Source organism: Aotus nancymaae, unplaced genomic scaffold (assembly GCF_030222135.1).
Source record: "Aotus nancymaae isolate 86718 unplaced genomic scaffold, 86718_ANA_hifiasm-v0.15.2.pri h1tg000040l, whole genome shotgun sequence".
NCBI classification, from domain to species: Eukaryota; Metazoa; Chordata; class Mammalia; order Primates; family Aotidae; genus Aotus; species Aotus nancymaae.
Genome location: NW_026988454.1, coordinates 79078443 through 79091140, shown reverse-complemented (window position 1 = coordinate 79091140; position 12698 = coordinate 79078443). Strand labels below are relative to the sequence as shown.

At 38.1% G+C, this 12698-nt stretch overlaps 1 protein-coding gene and 1 pseudogene across 2 annotated transcripts in view; one reads left to right on the top strand and one right to left on the bottom strand.

The window, feature by feature from the left end:
• The window catches only part of CFAP206 (cilia and flagella associated protein 206), an 82168-nt gene that overhangs the window by 63498 nt on the left and 5972 nt on the right, over window positions 1-12698 (top strand). The gene's annotated exons all lie outside the window — the stretch shown is intronic.
• LOC105711468 (hsc70-interacting protein-like) lies at window positions 4756-5543 on the bottom strand (annotated as a pseudogene).

Genomic DNA, 12698 nt, shown 5'->3' with positions numbered 1-12698 from the left:
GCTGAGAAGAGTGTATATTCTGTAGATTTGGGGTGGAGAGTTCTGTAGAGGTCTATTAGGTCCACCTGGTCCAGATCTGAGTTCAAGTCCTGGATATCCTTGTTAATTTTCTGTCTCATTGATCTGTCTAATATTGACAGTGGGGTGTTAAAGTCTCCCCCATTATTGTGTGGGAGTCTAGGTCTCTATGTAGGTCATTAAGAACTTGCTTTATGTATCTGGGTGCTCCTGTATTGGGTGCATGTATATTTAGAATGGTTAGCTCTTCTTATTGCATTGATCCCTTTACCATTATGTAATGTCCTTGTCTCTTTTGATCTTTGTTGGTTTAAAGTCTGTTTTATTAGAGACTAGGATTGCAACCCCTGCATTTTTTTGCTCTCCATTTGCTTGGTAAATCTTCCTCCATCTCTTCACTTTGAGTCTATGTGTGTCTAGCACATGAAATGGGTCTCCTGAATTCAGCACACCAATGTGTCTTGACTCTTTATCCAATTTGCCAGTCTGTGCCTTTTGATTGGGGCATTTAGCCCATTTACATTTAAGGTTAATATTTTTATGTGTGAATTTGATCCTGTGATTTTGATGCTAGTTGGTGGTTTTGCCCATTATTTGATGCGTTTCTTCATAGTGTTGATGATTTTTTCAATTTGGTATGTTTTTTCAGTGGCTGGTACTGGTTGTTCCTTTCCATGTTTAGTGCTTCCTTCAGGAGCTCTTGTAAGGCAGGCCTGGTGGTGATGAAATCTCTCAGCAGTCACTTAGCTGTAAAGGATTTTATTTCTCCTTTGCTTATGAAGCTTAGTTTGGCTGGATATGAAATTCTGGGTTGGAAATTCTTTTCTTTAAGAATATTGAGTATTGGCCCCCACTCTCTTTTGGCTTGTAGAGTTTCTGCCAAGAGATCTGCTGTAAGTCTGATGGCTTCCCTTTGTGGGTAACCTGACCTTTCTCTCTGGCTGCCCTTAGCATTTTTTCCTTCATTTCAACCTTGGTGAATCTGACAATTATGTGTCTTGGGATTGCTCTTCTTGAGGAATATCTTTGTGGTGGTCTTTGTATTTCCTAAATTTGAATGTTGGGCTGCCTTGCTAGGTTGGGGAAGTTCTCCTGGATAATATCCTGAAGAGTATTTTCCAACTTGGTTTCTCATCACTTTCAAGTACACTGATCAAACGTAATTTGGTCTTTCCATATAATCCCATATTTCTTGGAGGCTTTGTTCATTTCTTTTCTTTCTCTAATCTTGTCTTCTTGATTATTTCATTGAGTTGATCTTCAATCTCTGATATCCTTTCTTCTGTTTGATCAATTCAGCTATTGAAGCTTTTGTATGCTTCATGAAGTTCTTGTGCTGTGTTTTTCAGCTTCATCAAATTGTTTATACTCTTCTCTATGCTGGTTATTCTAGTTAGCATTTCATCTAACCTTTTTTCAAGGTTCTTAGCTTCCTTGCATTGGGTTAGAACATGCTTCTTTAGCTCTGAGAAGTTTGTTATTACCCACCTTCTGAAGCCTTCTTTTTTCAATTTGTCAAATGCATTCTCTATCCAGTTTTGTTCCCTTGCTAGTGAGGAGTTGTGATCCCTTGGAGGAAAACAGGTGTTCTGTTTCTGGAGATCTCAGCCCTTTTGCACTGGTTTCTTCCCATCTTCGTAGATTTATCTACCTTTGGTCTTTGAAGTTGGTGACTTTTGGATGGGGTCTCTGAGTGGATGTCCTTTCTGTTGATGTTGAAAGTATTTCTTTCTGTTTGTTAGTTTTCCTTCTAACAGTTAGGACCCTCTGCTGCAGGTCTGCTGGAGTTTGCTGGAGATCCACTCTAGACCCTGCTTGCCTGGGAATCACCCGCAGGGGCTGCAGAACAGCAAAGATTGCTGCCTGTTTCTTCCTCTGGTAGCTTCATCCCAGAAGGGTACCTGCCAGATGCTGGCCAGAGCTTTCCTGTCTGAGGTGTCTCCCAGTCAGGATACATGAGGGTCAGGGAGCCACTTGAGGAGGCAGTCTGTCCCTTATCAGAGCTTGAGTGCTGTGCTGGGAGATCCATTGCTCCCTTCAGAGCTGCTGAGCAGAGAAGTTTAAGTCTGCTGAAGCTGTGCCCACAACTGCCCCTTTTCCCAGGTGCTCTATTCCAGGAAGGTGGGTGCTTTATAAGTCCCTGACAGGCTGCTGCCTTTTTTCAGAGATGCCCTGCCCTGCAAGAAGGGAGTCTAGTGACAGTCTGCCTGCAGAGGCCTTGCTGAGCTGCCATGAGCTCTGCCCAGTTGCAGCATAAACTTCCTGGAGACATCATTTACACAAGTGAAGTTAAAACCGCCTACCTGAGCCTCAGCAATGGCTGATGCCTCTCCCTCCACCGAGCTTGAACATCCCAGGTTGAGCTCAGACTGCTGTGCTGGCTGCAAGAATTTCAAGCCAGTGGATCTTAGATTGCTGATCTTTGTGGGGGTGGGATCTGCTGAGCCAGATCACTTGGCTCCCTGGCTTCAGCCCTCTTTTTCAAAGGAATGAGCAGTTCTGTCTTGCTGGTGTTCCAGGTGCCACTGGGGTATGAGAAAAAAAAAACCTGCTGCAGCTAAAGTGGCTTCCCAGTTTTGTGCTGGAAACCTGGGGTGCTGGTGTTGTAGACACCAGAGGGAATCTCCTGGTGTGCAGGTTGTAAAGACCATCAGAAAAACACATTATCTGAACCATAGTGCCAGAGTGTCAGGAAAAGTCCCTAATGGCTTCCCTTGTCTAGGAGAGGGAGTTCTCCAGCCCCTTGTGCTTCCCAGGGGAGGCAATGCCCCACCCTGCTTCAGCTCACCCTCCTTGGGCTGTACTCACTTTTTAACCAGTCCTAATGAGATGAACCTAGTACCTCAGTTGGAAATGTGAGAATCACTTGCCTTCTGTGTCACTCTCACTGGGAACTGCTAACCAGAGCTGTTCCTATTTGGCCATCTTGGCAGAAATCCCTGTTTTTGATATTTCATGATTGTGGTGTTCATTGTAGCTTTTTATGGATTTTGTTTTATTAGGTTTAGGGCTTCCTCTCTCATTTGCTGAGAGGTTTTTATATGAATAGTTACTGAATTGCATCAAATATTGTTTTTGCGTGTTTTGAGATGATTGGCTTTTATCCTGCTAATGTGGTGAATTATATTATTTCTAAGATTAACCCAACTTTGCATTCCTGGGATCAATCCAACTTGGTATGGTTTATTTATTTATTTAAAAATACATCCCTGAATCAGCTTTTAATTTTTCTTTAGAAGTTTTACATTTATATTCCTCAGTGCAATTGACCTATGCATTTACTTTCTTTTACTGTCCGTTGTTTTGATGTGAAAGTCATAAATGTCTTATAAATGAGTATGAATATTTTACATTTTCTTTTCTCTGAAATAATCTATGTATTATTGGAATTATCTGGTAATGTATGCTGATAAAGCTCTCTGGACTTCTTTGGTAGGAAACATTATAACTATGCTAAATTAAACTATAATGTTAACTACTTTTGTGATTACAGGATTTTTTTCCAGGTACATTATTTCTTTTGTATCAGATTGAGTACATTGTATTTTTCTAGGAATTTATTTGAATCATCAAAGTTTTTAAACTTACTCTCATGAAGATTTCACAGTATTCTTTTATTATTTATTTAATTTCTACGTTATCTTATGCTGTCTTTTAAACTCCAGATAGTGTTTATTTGAGCCTTCTCTCTTTTTATTTTGATAATCTTACCAGAGCACTAGTTTCTCAGTCTTTTTAAAAAACAGCTTTATTGACCCTATTTCATGACTGCTTTCATTTTATATTTTCGTCCCTGATCTTTATTATTTTCCTTTATCTAATTCCTTTATTTTATTCTATGTGTTTTCTAACTTTAAAAGATAGATGCTTAGCTCATTCATTTTTAGCCTTTCTTTTTAACTTGATGCAATAAATTTCCTTTTTACTATACTATGTGATTTGTATGTCACATACATTTTTAAAAAATAATTTCAACTTTTATTTTTGATTCAGGGGGCACATATGCAGGTTTGTTACATGGAAATATTGTGTGAAGCCGAGGTTTGGGGTATGATTGATCCTGTCACCCAGGTAGTGAGCATAGTACCCAATAGTTTTTCAACCCTTGCCCTCCTCCCTCCCTTCCCATGCTAGTAGCCCCAGTATTTACTGTTGCCATCTTAATGTCCATGAGTGCCCAGTGTTTAGCTCCCACTTATGAGTGAGAACATGTGATATTTGGTTTTCTGTTCTTGCATTAATTTTCTCAGGATAATGGCCTCCAGCTGGATCCATGTTTCTGTAGCATACTTTTAAACATAGTTATTTTAATCACTGTTTGGTTATGAATATTTTCTAATTCTCTTTAGCATTTCTTCTTTAGATTATAGGTTATTTATGTTTGTTAGTTTACTCACAAAGATTTTCCCTTTTGCAATGCAAAACTATTACTGATATCTAATTTTTAAAAAAGAATCAAGAGACTTTTAAAATTTGTTTTAAATATTTTTAAGGTTAAAAAAGTGTTTAAAGTTTGTAATTCCTAGTAGGAAAACATTATCTGAATTGATACCCTAATGGCAAACTACTGTAAAATGCTTCAGCTGCATCTGGGGTAGAGGAGTAAGGATTATCTTCAAAGCACCCCAACTCTCTTGATGAGAAGGTCAGAGGTACACTGGTTTGTATTATTGTGACATCCATTAGGTGGTCTCGGTTGCGTTTCCTTTACCAAGGGCTTTGTTTATCAGAAAGGCATTATGCTTGACCTCCAAATTTGGCTGACAGTTTACTGATGAGATTCATAACCTTTCCATTGTACTGGTATTTCGACATATTTGCTAGGTTCTAGGCCACATCCTAGAAAACCACCATAACTTGTGGACCCTGCATGGCTGCAAGAACCTCCGGATTGCTAAGAATTTAATTGAGTCCTGAAATTCCTGCCATTCTAGGCATGCCCCCTCCTATTCCAGGAATTCCTCCATGAACATTACCAGGCATCCCCACAGGAAAGCCAGGTGGAAAACAACCTATTGAGTTCCTGATTCCTCCAAGCTCTCTCATGCTCTTTTTGAGCCTTTTTAACTGTATTTTTTCTTTGATCTCTCTCTCTTCAGAGTTTTGTTCATACTTTCTCTGATATTCTGCAGTTTTCTAGGTCCTAGGTTGAACTTCTTTCAGCATTGTGCTAGAATAATCCAATTTACAGATGAGAGGAAGATCACAGGCTGCTTCTTCCCAGTGGCCAAGAAGTTTGTGTGTGAAAGCCACTTGTAAGGCTTGCCACTTGTAAGGCTGGACTGAATCAGGATTTATTTCAATAGCTCTGTTACAGTATCAGATGGCAGCATTTGGCTTCTGTAATTTGATGAAGACACTGGCTCTCTTTGGCATACAGAATGGTCAATAGAGGATTCAACTTGATGGCATCTGTGAATAAGACAGCAGCTTTCTGCAGTTCACTGTCATTTAGGGCTTCAGTGGCAGCCACTTATCATTTGCCTGATCCATCATCTTGTTATCTCTGCATTTTCATTTCCCATTTCTTTTTTATTTTTAAAATTTATTTTATTATTACTTTTTAAATTTTAAGTTCCAGGGCACATGTGCAGAGCGTGCAGGTTTATTACACAGGTAAATGTGTGCTGTGGTGGTTTGCTGCCCCTGTCAACCCATCATCTAGGTATTAAGCCCTGCATGCATTAGCTATTTTTCCTGATGCTCTCTCTCTCCCTGCCCATCTGACAAGCCCCAGTGTGTGGTTTGTTCCCCTCCCTATGTCCATATTTTCTCATTGTTCAGCTCCTGCTTATAAATGAGAAGACGTGGTGTTCATTTTTCTGTTCCTGTGTTAGTTTGTTGATGAGCTGGAACTCCATTCATGTCCTTGCAAAGGACGTGATCTCATTCCTTTTTATAGCCGCATATTATTCCATGGTGTATATGTACCACATTTTCTTTATCCAGTCTGCCATTGATGGGCATTTAGATTGATTCCATGTCTTTGCTATTGTGAATAAGGCTGCAGTGAATATACACATGCATGTATTTTTATAATAGAATAACTTACATTTCTTTGGGTATATATCCAGTGATGGGATTGTTGGGTCAAATGGTATTTCTGGTTCTAAGGCTTTGAGAAATCACCACATTGTCTTCCACAATGGTTGAACTAATTTACACTCCCACTAACAGTGTAGAAGCATTGCTATTTCTCCACAGCCTCACCAACATCTGTTGTTGCTTCACTTTTTAGTAATTGCCATTCTGACAGGCATGAGATGGCATCTCATTGTGGTTTTGATTTGCATTTCTGTAATGATCAATGATGTTGAGCTTTTTTTCATATGTTTGTTGGTCGCATGAATGTCTTCTTTTGAGAAATGTCTGTTCATGTCCTTTGCCCACTTTTTAATGTTTTTTTTTGTTTGTTTTTCTTGCAAATTTGTTAAGTTCCCTGTAGATTCTGAATATCAGATGTTTATCAGATGGATAGACTGCAAAAATTGTCTCACATTCTGTAGGCTGTCTGTTCACCCTGCTGATAGTTTCTTTTGCTGTACAGAAGCTCTTTAGTTTAATTAGAGCCCATTCATCAATTTTTGCTTTTGTTGCTGTTGCTTTTGACATTTTTGTCATGAAATCTTTGCCTGTGTCTATATCCTGAATGGTATTGCCTAGATTTTCCTTTAGGGTTTTTATAATTTTGGGTTTTATATTTAAGTCTTTAATCCATCTTGAGTTAATTTTTGTTTAAGATGTAAGGATGGGGTCCAGTTTCAATTTTCTGCATATGATTAGCCAGTTCTTTCAGCACCATTTATTAAATAGGGAATCCTTTCCCCATTGCTTGTTTTTGTCAGGTTTGTCGAAGATCATATGGTTGTAGATGTGAAGTTTTATTTCTGAATTCTCTGTTCTGTTCCATTGGTCTATGTATCTGTTTTTGTACTAGTACCATGCTGTTTTGGTTACTGTAAGTTGCAATATAGTTTGAAGTCGGGTAGCGTGATGCCTACAGCTCTGTTTTTGCTTAGGATTGTCTTCACTATATGGGCTCGTTTTTGGCTCCATATGGATTTTAAAGTAGTTTTTTTCCAATCTGTGAAGATTGACAATGGTAGTTTAATGGAAATACCATTGAATCTATAAGTTACTTTGGGCAGTATGGCCATTTTCACAATATTGATTCTTCCTATTCATGAGCATGGAAAGTTTTTCCATTTGTTTATGTCTTCTCTGATTTCCTTGAGCAGTGGTTTGTAGTTCTCCTTGATGAGGTCCTTCACTTCCCTTGTTATCTGTATTTCTAGGTATTTTATTCTCTTTGTGGCAATTGTTAATGGGAGTTCACTCATGATTCTGTTCTCAGCTTGTCTTTTATTGGTATATAGGAATGCTTGTGATTTTTGCACATTGATTTTGCATCCTGAGACTTTGATGAAGTTGCTTATCACCTTAATAAGTTTTTGGGCTGAGAGAGTGGGGTTTCTAGATACAGGATCATGTCATCTGGAAACAGACAATTTTACTTCCTCTCTTCATATTTGAATATCCTTTATTTCTTTCTCTTGTCTGACTGCCCTGGCCAAAATTCCAATACTGTGTTGAATAGGAGTGGTAAGAGAGGGCATCCTTGTCTTGTGCCAGTTTTTAAAAAAAATGCTTCCAGCATTTGCCCATTCAATATATTCGCTGTAGGTTTGTCATAAATAGTTCTTGTTATTTTGAGGTATGTTCCATCAATACCTAGTTTATTGAGAAATTTAACATGAAGAGATATTAAATTTTACAGAAGACCTTTTCTGCATCTATTGAGATAATTATGTGTTTTTTTTCTTTTGTTCTGTTTATGTGATGAATTAAGTTTATTGATTTGCATATGTTGAACCAGCCTTGAATCTTGAGGATGAAGCCGACTTGATCACGGTAGATAATCTTTTTGATCATGAGCTGCTGGATTCAGTTTGCCAATATTTTATTGAGGATTTTTGCATCAATGTTAATCGGGGATATTGGCCTGTAGTGGTTTTTTTGTTTTGTTTTGTTTTTTGTTTTGTATGTCTGCCAGGCTTTGGTATCAGGATGATACTGACTTCAAAAAATGAGTTAAGGAGGAATCCCTCCTTTTCAGTTGTTTGGAAGAGTATCAGAAGAAATGGTACCAGTTTCTCTTTATATATCTGGTAGAATTCAGCTGCAAATCTGTCTGGTCCTGGGCTTTTTTTCTTTTTTTTGGTTGATAGGCTATTTTTTACGGCCTCAATTTCAGAACTCATTATTAGTCTATTCAGGGATCCAACTTCTTCCCGGTTCAGTCTTGGGAGGGTGTTTATGTCCAGGAATTTATCCATTTCTTCTAGATTTTCTTTTATTTTTTAAAAATTATACTTACATTTGCAGAACGTGCAGGTTTGTTACATAGGTATACACTTGCCATGGTGGTTTGCTGCACCCATCAACCCATCATCTACACTAGATATTTCTCTGAATGTTATCCCTCCCCTAGCCCCTCACCCCCTGACATACCCTGGTGTGTGATGTTCCCCTCCCTGTATTCACGGGTTCTCATTATTCAGCTCCCACTTATAGTGAGAACATGCAGTGTTTGGTTTTGTGTGATCATAGCCTAGCCCACTGCAGCCTCAAACTCCTGGCTTCAAGAAATCCTCCTGCCTTGGCCTCCCAATTAGCTGGGAATACAGACACATGCCACTGTGCCTGGCTTTAGAGTCTCTTTTTAACTTGAGTTTTCATGGGCCCTTTTCTTAATTATAAAATTTTTTTATTGATGCATAATAATTGTACATATTTGTGGGGCACATGTGATATTTTGATACATGTATACAATGTATAATGATCAAATCAGGGTAATTGGCATATCCATCACCTCAAATGTTTACTACTTCTTTGTGTTGGGAACATTGAGAATCCAATCCTCTAGCTATTTTGAAATACAAAATAAATTATTGTTAACTATAGTTGCCCTACTGTGCCCTAGTGCACTAGAACTTATTCCTCCTATCTAACTGTAATTTTGTACCCATTAGCTAACCTCTCCCCATCCACTTCCCTTCCCAGCCTCTGGTAACTACTACTCCCTACTTATATGGGCATGATCTATGGGATCAACTTTTTTAGCTCCTACATGAGTGAAACAGGTGATATTTGTCTTTCTGTGCCTTATTTCATTTAACATAATGTCCTCCAGTTCAATCCATGTTCCTGCAAATGAGAGGATTTCATTCTTTTTATGTTTGAATAATATTCTATGGTATATATATACCACATTTTCTTTATTCTCCTGTTGGTGGACACTTTGGTTGTTTCCATATCTTGACTATTGGAGTAGTACTGTGATAAACATAGGAGTGCAGATAGCTCTTTGACACACTAATTTCCTTTCCTTTGGATATATGCCCAGCAGTGAGATTGCTGGATCATATGGTATTCTTATTTTTAGTCTTTTTGAGGAACATTCATACTCTTTTCCATAATAAGTTGCATTCCCATCAAACTTGCATTCCCATCAAAAGTGTGTAAGAGTTCCTTTCTCCACATTCTCACCAGTATTTGTTGTTTTTTGTCTTTTTTATAACAGGCATTTTTTTTTCTTTCTTTTTTTTTGAGACAGAATCTCGCTCTGTCACAAGGCTAGAGTGCAGTGACGCAATCTCAGCTCTCTGCAACCTCCGCCTCCCAGGTTCAAGTGATTCTCCTGTCTCAGCCTCCCAACTAGCTGGGACTACAGATGTGTGCCACCACACCCAGCTAATTTTTGTATTTTTAATAGAGACAGCATTTTACTATGTTGGCCAGGATGGTCTTGATCTCGACCTCATGATCTACTTGCCTCAGCCTCCCAAAGTGCTGGGATTACAGGCATAAGCCACCATGCCCGGCCTATAATAGGCATTTTAGCTGGGCTGAGATGATAGCTGATTGTGCATTTCCCTGATAATTAGTGACATTGAGAATTTTCTTATATACCTGTTGGCCATTTGTATATTTTATTCTAAGAAATATCTCCTTAGATCATTTGCCCATTTTAAAATTAGATTATTTGTTGTTTTTTGTTTTGTTTTTGCTGAGCTGAGTTCCTTGTAAGTTCTGGATATTAATCCCTTAATGGTTAGTTTGCAAATATTTTCTCCCGTTCTGTAGGTTGTCTCTTTTCTCTGTTGATTGTTTCTTTTGCTGTGCAGAAGCTTTCTAGTTTGATAGAATTGAATTTTTCTAATTTTGCATTTGTTGCCTGGGCTTTTTAGGTCTTATCCAAAAGATCTTTGCCCAGACCAATGCCCTGAAGCACTTCTCCTATGTTTTCTTCCAGCAGTTTCATAATTTTGGTTCTTATATTTAAATCTTTCATGCATTTTGAGTTGATTTTTGCATATAGTGAGAGATAGGGGTCTAGTTTCATTCTTCTGCATATGGATATCCAGTTTTCCCAGCACCATTTATTGAGGAGACTGTCCTTTCTCTAATGTGTGCTTTTAGCACATTTGTTGAAAATCAGTTGGCTATAAATGTGTGGATAAATTTCTGGGTTCTGTATTCTATTCTATTGGTCACTATATGTTTTTATGCCAATGCCATGCTCTTTTGGTTACTATAGTTTTGTAGCATATTTTGAAGTCAGATAGTGTGATGCCTCCAGCTTTGTTGTCTTTGCTCAGGATTGCTTGGCTGGTCTTGGACTTTTGTGGTTACACATGAATTTTAGGATTGTTTTTTATTTCTTGAAGAATGTAATTGGTAGTATGATAGGGATTGTGTTGAATTTGTAGATCTCTGGGTAGTGTCATGTGACTTTTAAATGTACCATTTCTTTATAAATGTGTATATATATTTCCTTTGAATAAAAAATGTGTGTGTGTGTCTGTGTGTGTGTGTGTAGTTTTGGACCTATGAGATAGCCACTTATCACAAAAAGTCTCAAAGCTACTTACGGCCAAAAAAAAAAAAAAAGGTTTGTTTCACTCTTCAAATTACCACGAGGTTGAGAGGCAGAGCAAGATGGCAGAATAGAACCCTCCAGTGATCATCGCCCCATAGAAACATCAAATCAAATATCTACACAAGAAAGCATCTCCATAAAAGAACTAAAAATCAGGAGAGCAATCACAATACCCTTTTTAAACATCATATCAAGGAAAGAGGTACTGAAGAGGGAAGAAAATACAGTCTTTAATTGCCCATACTACGCCTTCCCCATACCCCAGTAGTGGCCACGTGACATAGGCAGAGAATCTGTGAACTTGGTGGAGGGAGAGCAAAGTGATTGTTGGGACTTTGCATTGAAATTCAGTGCTGTCCTGTCACAGCATAAAGCAGTACAGGGCAGAATTCAGCCAGTGCCCATGGAGGGAGCATTTAGACCAGCCCTAGCCAGAATGGAATTGTTTTCATGGTTCAATCTTAGTAGGTTTGATGTGTCTATGAATTCATTTCTTCTGGGTTTTCCAATTTATTGGCATGTAGTTGCTCATAGTAGCCTCTAATGGTTCTTTGAATTTTTATGGTATCAGTCGTAATGTCTTCTTGATTTTCTATGGGTCTTCTCTTATGTTTTCTTATCCTGGCTAAAGTATAACTAGTGACTAACAGTTTGTCTATTTTGGTTATCTTTTTAAAAACTATTTTTTCATTTTATTGATCTTTTATATTTTTTTCATTTCAATATCATTTTTTTTTTCTTTTTTCGAGACAGAGTCTTGCTCTGTCACTGAGGCTGGAGTGCAGTGGTGTGATCTCGGCTCACTGTAACCTCTGCCTCCCAGGTTCAAGCAATTCTTCTGTCTCAGCCTCCCAAGTGGCCGGGACTACAGGGGCATGCCACCGTGGCTGGCTAATTATTTTGTATTTTTAGTATTTCAGAGATGGGGGTTTTACCATGTTGCCCAGGCTGGTTTTAAACTCCTGAGCTCAGGCAATCCCCCTGCCTCAGCCTCCCAAAGTGCTAGGATTATAGGAGTGAGCCACTGTGCCTGGTCTCAATATCATTTATTTCTGCTCTGATCTATATTATTTATTTTCACCTACTAATTTTGGATAGAAAGATCTCTATGAAGAAAACTATGAAGTATTCATAAAAGAAATTGAAGAGGACACAAAAAATGGAAAGATATTCCATATTAATGGACTGGAAAAATCAGTATTGTTAAAATGTTCATACTACTCAAGCATCTACAGATTCAATGAAATCCCTATCAAAATACCAATGACATTCTGTAAGAAATAGAAAAAATGACCTTACAACTTATATGGAACCACAAAAGACCCTGAATAGCCAAAACCATACTAAGCAAAAAGAACAAAACTTGTCATATACAAGAATCAAATCAAAGTGGATTAAAAACTTAAATCTGAGACCTCAACCTATGAAACTATTAATACTACAAGAAAACATTGGGGAAGATTTTTAGGACATTGGACTGGACAAAGATTTTTTGAGTAATTCCCCACCAGCACAGATAACCAAAGCAAAAATGGACAAATGTGATCACACCAAGTTAAAAAGCTTCTGCACAGCAAAGGAAACAATCAGCAAAGAGACAACCCACAGAATGGGAGAAAATATTTGTAAACTATCCACCTGATAAGGGACTAATAACCAGAATTTATAAGGACCTCAAACAACTCAATTAGGAAAGAATCTAATAATCCAACTGAAAAAATGGACAAAAGATAGACAT